Genomic DNA, 8,452 nt, shown 5'->3' with positions numbered 1-8,452 from the left:
GCCATGATTCAAAACCTATCTTTTTCGGGAAAGGAAGACGAAAACCCTTACCTTCATATTAGAGATTTTGAGCAAACATGTGATTGTCTTCGCACTGAAGGCATTTCTGATAAAACTTTACGTTGGAAGCTTTTTCCTTTTTCCTTAAGGGGGGAAGCTAGACAATGGTACAGTCAGAAGGTAAGTCAACAACGAGGTGAGTGGGGAGTTTTACGAGCCAACTTTTGTCTAGATTTCTATTCCCTCGACCGTATAGCCGACCTTAGACTCGAAGTCCTATCTTTTAAACAAAAAGATAATGAAACTTTGGGAAAATCCTGGAAACATTTTTCTGATCTTTTAGAATCTGGTCCAAACCTTAATCTTGAAGACCCTGTTCTTTTATTTCACTTTTTTTGAGGTCTTCATAAAAATCACAAACAAATGCTACACACAATGTCTAGAGGTTCTTTCTTTCGCATCCCTACTGATGAAGCTAGAGTGATCTTAGATAGAATCCTAGAAGCTGAGATGGATAATACCCTTCATGATGAAACCTACAAAGCCGAAGTAGACACTTTGCCAAATTCTTCATCTACTTTAGCTATCCCAAGTTCTGAGCCACAAGAGGAAGAAATTCCACCACTGGACTTCATGCTGGATATAGAATCCGATCTTTTTGCCGATTTTGGAAACATTTCAAGCTACCATTCTATTGATAAACCCCAAAACAGCCAGTTTAGCATTTATTTGCCAAGTGAATATCAATTGAGAGAGCTTATCTCAGTAATGAGTAGCGAATGGTTGGAGGAATCAGAGCTTTCCTCTGATGTGATCCGTTTGGACACACCCTCTATAACTATACGCTGTGCTTATAATTCTGATCGATTTAATGCTCTTTATAATCCTGTTGTGGGGATCAACATCATGTCTGAATCTTTTGCATTTAAACTATTTAAAAATCTTGTCTTAACCCCCACAACAAAGGTCATAAAGGAATCTTCGGGATGATTAGTCCCTAGTCTTGGAATTATCAATGTCCTACCTCTTACGTTAGAAGGCTCCATGGTTCATTTGAACTTCTATATCTTTGATACATGGGACTTCGACCTGTTGATAGGACAACCTTTTAGAAGACTCCTTTATGAAGGTCATACTGGAAAGCTACACATTTCTTTTGGAAAAACCTTTAAATTCCCAATAACAATTTCACACTCCTTAAACAATAAGGCCGAGTCATATCTTTTGCCTGATCCTATGGAGGAGGTAAAGGCTGCATCTTTAGAGCTTTTAGATGAACCATACTTAGAAGACGAAACTCCTTTCTTCACAGAAGAAGAAGCCAAACCTTCTGACCCTGAACCCTTAGATGAGTTTGCAGAAACACCTAGACCCCCCATAGAGCTTAAAACTTTACCACCCGGTCTTACATATGCTTTCCTAAACAATAATCCAGAGTTCCCTGTAATCATTAGCGATAAACTCACTCAGGATCAAACTTTGCGATTAATGACCATTCTTGAGAAACATCACTCAGTGTTCGGCTACTCACTCCAAGATCTTACAGGAATCAGTCCTATGATTTGTACCCATCGTATTCCAACAGATCCTTCTGTTCCACCCTCTCGAGAACCCCAACGTAGACTTAATAACACTATGAGAGAGGTAGTTAAAAAGGAAGTTATAAAGTTGCTGCATGCAGGGATTATATATCTTGTGCCGCATAGTGAGTGGGTGAGCCCAATACAAGTTCTGCCTAAAAAGGGAGGCATGACTGTTATTATGAATGAAAAGAACGAGCTAATTCTGCAACGCACCGTCACAGGATGGCGGATGTGCATAGACTATAGAAAACTAAACAAAGCCACAAGAAAGGATCACTTTCCTTTACCTTTCATAGATGAGATGCTAGAGCGGTTAGCGAACCATTCATTCTTCTGTTTCTTAGATGGATATTCAGGGTATCATCGGGTCTCGATCCATCCCGATGATCAAAGCAAAACCACTTTTACATGCCCATATGGAACTTATGCTTATCGTAGAATGTCTTTTGGGTTATGTAATGCACCAGCTTCTTTTCAAAGATGCATGATGTCTATATTTTCTGATATGATTGAAGAGATTATGGAAGTTTTCATGGATGATTTCTCTGTTTATGGAAAAACTTTTGATAGTTGTCTTGAAAACTTAGACAAGGTTTTGCAAAGATGTGAAGAAAAGCACTTAGTCCTTAATTGGGAAAAATGTCATTTTATGGTTAGGGAAGGAATAGTGCTAGGACACCTAGTGTCTGAAAGAGGGATTGAGGTAGACAAAGCTAAAATTGAAGTAATTGAACAACTACCTCCACCTGTGAATATAAAAGGAATTCGAAGCTTTCTTGGCCATGCTGGTTTTTATCGTAGATTCATAAAAGATTTTTTATTTATTGCTAGACCACTTACTCTTTTGCTAGTCAAGGATGCTCCTTTCGAATTTGATGATGCATGTCTAACATCTTTCAATTTATTAAAGAAAGCACTCATCTCTGCACCAATCATTCAACCCCCTGATTGGTCGTTGCCTTTTGAAATTATGTGTGATGCTAGTGATTATGCTGTGGGGGCAGTATTGGGACAAACTAAAAATAAGAAGCATCATGCAATTGCTTATGCCAGTAAAACTTTGACAAGAGCTCAACTTAACTATGCAACCACTGAAAAAGAGCTTAACTATGCAACCACTGAAAAAGAGCTTCTGGCTATTGTCTTTGCCATTGATAAATTTAGATCTTACTTAGTTGGAGCTAAAATAATTGTTTACACTGATCATGCTGCACTAAAATATTTGCTCACTAAAAAAGATGCTAAACCTCGCCTGATTAGATGGATCCTATTACTCCAAGAATTTGACTTAGAAATAAAAGATAAAAAAGGAGTAGAAAATTCTGTTGCTGATCACTTGTCTAGAATGTATTTTAAGAGTCCACAGGAAACCCCCATCAATGATTCACTCCGGGACGACATGCTCTACGGGATTAACAGGTCTGACCCCTGGTATGCAGATATTGTTAATTTTATGGTTTCAGGGTATGTACCACCAGGAGCAAACAAGAAGCTTATTCAAGAAAGTTGTTCACATATATGGGATGAGCTATACCTCTTCCGAGTATGCTCTGATGGCTTACTCAGGAGATGTGTGACCACTGAGGAAGGATGGAAGATCATCGACAGATGTCATTCATCACCATATGGAGGTCACTATGGAGCATTCTGTACACATTCAAAGATCTGGCAGTGTGGATTCTACTGGCCTACAATGTATGAAGACACGAAGCAATATATCAGAAGATGTGGGCCATGTCAAAGGCACGGGAACATAAATACAAGGGATGCAATGCCACTCACCAACAACCTTCAGATTGAGCTCTTTGATGTCTGAGGAATAGACTACATGGGTCCATTTCCTCCATCAAAGAAGTGTGAGTACATCTTGGTGGCAGTAGACTATGTCTCCAAGTGGGTAGAGGCATTGCCTTGCAAGCATGCCGACAATGTCAGTTCAAAGAGGATGTTTGAAGAAATTATATTTCCAAGATTTGGAGTCCCCAGAGTAGTGATAAGTGATGGAGGAGCACACTTCATCGACAAACGCTTCAAGCAATATCTATCAAAACATGGAATCCGTCACAACGTCGCTACCCCCTATCATCCTCAGACAAGTGGCCAAGCAGAGACTTCCAACAAACAAATCAAGAATATTCTTCACAAGACAATAAATGAAATGGGAACGGCGTGGAAAGACAAGTTACCCGATGCACTCTGGGCATACCGGACAGCATACAAGACCCCAATTGGAATGTCCCCATACCAATTGGTGTACGGGAAGACTTGCCATCTACCTGTTGAACTAGAGTTCAAAGCACACTGGGCCATAAAGAGATGGAATATGGACCTAGATGTTGCTGCAGATTATAGAAGAATGCAACTATCAGAATTGGAAGAATGCCGAGAGAAGGCATATCACAACTCAAAGATCTACAAAGAAAGAGTCAAAAGGTGGCATGACAAGAGAATCAAGAAGAAGGAGTTCACACCCGGAGATAAGGTATTACTTTTTAATTCCAGGGTGAAGCTTTTCGGGCATGGAAAACTCCAGAGCAAATGGGAAGGACCATTCAAGGTAATTAATTCATCATCCCACGGAGCTATCACACTTCAAAATGACGAAGGTACGTTATTCAAGGAAAATGGTCAACGTCTTAAATTATTTTTAGAGCCCAATAAAGAATTAGAAGAAATAGACGTAGTCCATTTTTACCTTCCCATGGAGAATTAGAGCCCGACCTTTTTACTCTGATGTTTTTGGGTCATATATATATTTTCTAAATAATTTTGCATCTAGAAACGCGCTCGAGAAAGTGGGCCCACAGAGGGGCCAGAGAGAGGGCGGGCGCCCAGATCAGGTGGGCGGGCGCCCAGCTCCTGTTCCCCCTCGGTCCCAATTTTCTCTGTTATGGTAAATGCATTTATGGTAATCCGAATAATCCCTCGGATGGAAAGTTTCGCACGCACATCGACGGGAGCCACCCGAACAACCCATAGAGGCACTTTTTGACCCCTATATAAAGACCCCTGACCTCAGTTTTCAAACACCAAGCCACCAAGCCTTCTCTCCTTCAATTAGAGCTTGATTAGTTCCTTGCCATGCTCAACCAGTTCTCACCGCACCGCCACAACCCCTACTCCTCAAAGGATCATCATCCAAGACGAAGACCACCATCAAGGTGCCAACCGGCACAAGGATCCTTCCACCTAGACCCAACGAGAGGGTCGTTGGAGTCAAGACCAACCGGAGCGGCGAGATCAGCAGTATTCGCTACACTACGGAGGAGGAAAGGCCTTACTTTGAAGGGATTAGAGCAGCCAAAGTCCATTTCATCCCTCCAAAGGCAGCCCCGAAGCACGCTCTCAATGCTTTTGAGACACCTCCCAAGCGTCGCAAGACTATAATGGATATTGATGAGGACGTTCGCAGGCTAGACAGAGTTATCATAGACCTCCAGTCCTCAATTAATTCCCTCACTAGGCAGCTCTCTAACCACAACACCATTATACTAGGCCTTAGGCAGGATCTTGCCAGTGCCAACAAGAAGATTAAGGAATTAGAGCGCCGCTAAGTTATCTAGATTAGACCTTGAGGCAATGCATCTTAGTTATTTATCTTTAAATTCGGTTTAGGTTTACTATTATCAACAGTTTGCTATCAGTTTACTACTCGTCTTTTGTAATAAATGTCTCAAGATTAATAAAGAGTATTATTATTATTATTATTATTATTATTATTATTATTATTATTATTATTATTATTATTATTATTATTATTATTATTATTATTATTATTATTATTATTATTATTATTATTATTATGTCTTGTGTGTCTCTACTTTATTTTTGTAAGAAAGCAGAAAAGAAGTATGGGGGAGATCCCTCGACATGCCAAACACACTCCGACCACACCACTCCACGATTTAGGTACATACTCTGCACACTTTACTTTACACATACTTATATATATCTTGGATTATGCAGAATATTGTTTCCGACATGATAAATTAAAAAGATTAAAATATTTCTAATCATGATCTGTGATATTTCCTGAAAACTTGCAACTATCATAAAATCATTTTAAAAACCCTGTGTTACTTAAGTCAATATAGAATATGTGATGGTAGAGTATGAGTTTCTTATTCTTGATATCATTGCTACTTGGAGAATTTATTTCAAAATATTCAAAATTCTAGCTACCATCCTCAGTGTTTTATATGCCTGATAAAACTGAAAATATTAATGATTATAAAAGCTATCTAGTCTGTATTGAGTTTGTTCAAAATGAGTTAGACCCTTGTTGAGAGATTTATCATGCTCCTAAGATCAAGACATTTATTCAAAAGATTGACTCTTCCGAATATTATTGCATTAGAGGCATGGGCTATGCAAAAATAGAGATATTTCGAGGAAATAAAAAGGAGCAAGTGCTCGACAACCTCGCAAAAAAAATGGACAAGTGTCCGGCAGTAGAATTAGGGTTACCTCGGTATCCACTTAAAAAAAGAAAAGAGAGAGAGAAAAGAAGAAAATGATAGCCCATGGTCCCTCTAATAAGCAATATGCCAGCAAGACTTGACAAAGATTTTAATTTCCAAAGTCTTTGATCTAAGAGTATGACATTCCCCTCCTCGGATCCCGTTTTGATCAGGCAATAAATGCAAAGTAAGTATGCTTGAGAATATTTGCAAAATAAAACAGCCTCAGTGAGATATATAAAAGATAATGAGTGATCTGAGAGAACCTATGAGGATAAAAAGGTATGCTAACTTTCTTTCAAAAATATACAAAAACTCCAAGTGACAAGATTGAGAAGAAAGGATCTTTACTCTTAACCATATACTTCCCTGACTATAGTACACAGTGGAAATTTAACACCCAGCAGTTATAAAGAGAATGTTTTATACCCCAGATATTTTTCTTAACCATCCTTTTCTTGAGGACGAGTAAAAGCCTAAGTATGGGGGTATTTGTTGACGGTTCTTAAGTATCAATTTTAATTGTTAAATAAACAAGGGAAAGGACCAACATGCAACCAACACCTAGAATTAGGGTTTGATCTGACAGAATTCCACGAGTTTTGTTGTTTATCTGTTTCTGCAGGGGGTTATCAGGAAATAAGGAAGAAAGGCCCACATGTCGGGATTACATAGAGATATCAACGCACCGCGCGATTTTCTACTATCTAGAAGACTCCAGAAGCCACGGGAAGAAGGCAGAGGCCGAAAGGGGCCAGGCCCAGGGCGCCCGCCCCCTGCTGGAAGACATTCAGGACTCTCTTCGCACACGATGTTCCACCGACATAATGGATCAAAGATAACGTAGTACCACCTCGCCTACCGACCCAAAAACGCATAGAGGAGGAGGACTATATAAGGAGACCCCCCTGGCCCCTGGAGAAGACAAGAAATTATCATAGAGATTGAGGGGTGCCCTCGAAGGAAAACCTCTTCTCTAATTAATATTTCTTTTTAGGCTTAGCAACCAATGTAAAGTAGAAATAGATCTTCTAGTTTCTACTAGATTGAGAGAGATAGAGTGGAGGTGTAGATTGGAGGAAGCCCGGCCTGTCGGTGTCTACTCCAAGCTTGTACCTGCGGGATCAAGTTCTCCTAACCCGAAGCTTGCTCCTAGGATTCTTCAGTATTTCGACTTCTAAATTCTAGTAAGTTCTTGTTTTATTGTTCTTCCGGTTTATGAGTTTACTTTAATCTCTTCGCGTAGAGTTTAGAGTAATCATTGCTGGCGTAAATGTGGTGTTTAGGCTGGGGTACTCATAGATATTCCCTGACTAGCTGGACCGTGGTAGTAGTGAGGAACGTGACAATTCCGAGTTACCTTTGCAGACCATATCTCGTTAGCAGGAAGGATAGGGTTTATAGGTGCGGGTTGAACATCCTTTGTGGTGTCTAGATTCCGTTAGCCTCCCTAATAGAACAGTAGATCATCCTTACCAAGGTTAGAAGGAGACTACGGTTGCAGTCTTCTCTATTTATCACTCACATCGAGAGACATTCTTTGTTGCCTAAAGGGTTAGTAGTAATAGACCGGTTAGTCAGATGCACTCTTTCTCCTAGTGGTAAAAAAATAAATACGATACTCTGGATATTTTCCTGGGTGAAGTGCTCACCGATATCCGTGCGCTTGCGGATCAATTCCTTATTGCGTTCCCAAATATCAACAGTAACTATTCATCATATCCATGTAAGAGTTTATCATTGAAGTTCAGTTTGACATAGACACTTTACTTATTTATTTAGCAAACTAAACAAGATATATATACATATATATATATATATATATATATAAGCACAAAATCTTTATTTGGGTTTTTATGATTATGCTTGTTTTTATTACTTGAGTAAAGTATAAACGTGAGTAGAACACTTAGCTGGATAAATGGGGGTGCTCTCCCCAAAGCTGGATTTTGACGTAATTTCTTCTAATGTAGCTAGTAGGTGGCCTAGGAGTATTTGAATGTTGGCAGCACCCTGATAGTGATTAGGATATCCTCCGTCTGCTAGTCTTCCTTAATCCTTGAATTCTGTGGAGCTCAAATAGACAACAAAGCTTTGTGGAACTGGTTAAGTGTTAGCATAAAATCTCTTAGCCTTTATTATGTTGAGCTTCCTCTAATAAATATTACTCTCTTTAGTAGGATCATAAATTTATTTTTATATTTTCATTTTTATAGGACAAGAATATATTTATTTTATTTTTACGCCACCACAGTGAATGGGTTTTATGCCACGAGCATACTCACATGGGGCTTACTGTTTTTAACATTTTTATTTTCTTTTCAAGATAGCATGATTAACTAACAAGCTATTTAAGAAAAGTAAATAATTTAAGAAAAAAAGGGAATGGAGAAAGGATAAATATGGTTA

General features: G+C 39.1%; 1 pseudogene; it reads left to right on the top strand.

Annotated features, from left to right (window-relative positions):
* The window catches only part of LOC110431118, a 119,366-nt pseudogene continuing 113,734 nt past the window's right edge, over positions 2,821 to 8,452 (top strand).

The sequence above is a fragment of the Sorghum bicolor genome, chromosome 10 (genome assembly GCF_000003195.3).
Source record: "Sorghum bicolor cultivar BTx623 chromosome 10, Sorghum_bicolor_NCBIv3, whole genome shotgun sequence".
NCBI classification, from domain to species: domain Eukaryota; kingdom Viridiplantae; phylum Streptophyta; class Magnoliopsida; order Poales; family Poaceae; genus Sorghum; species Sorghum bicolor.
Note: the sequence above shows the minus strand (reverse complement) of the source record. Positions and strands in the feature narration are given on the sequence as shown.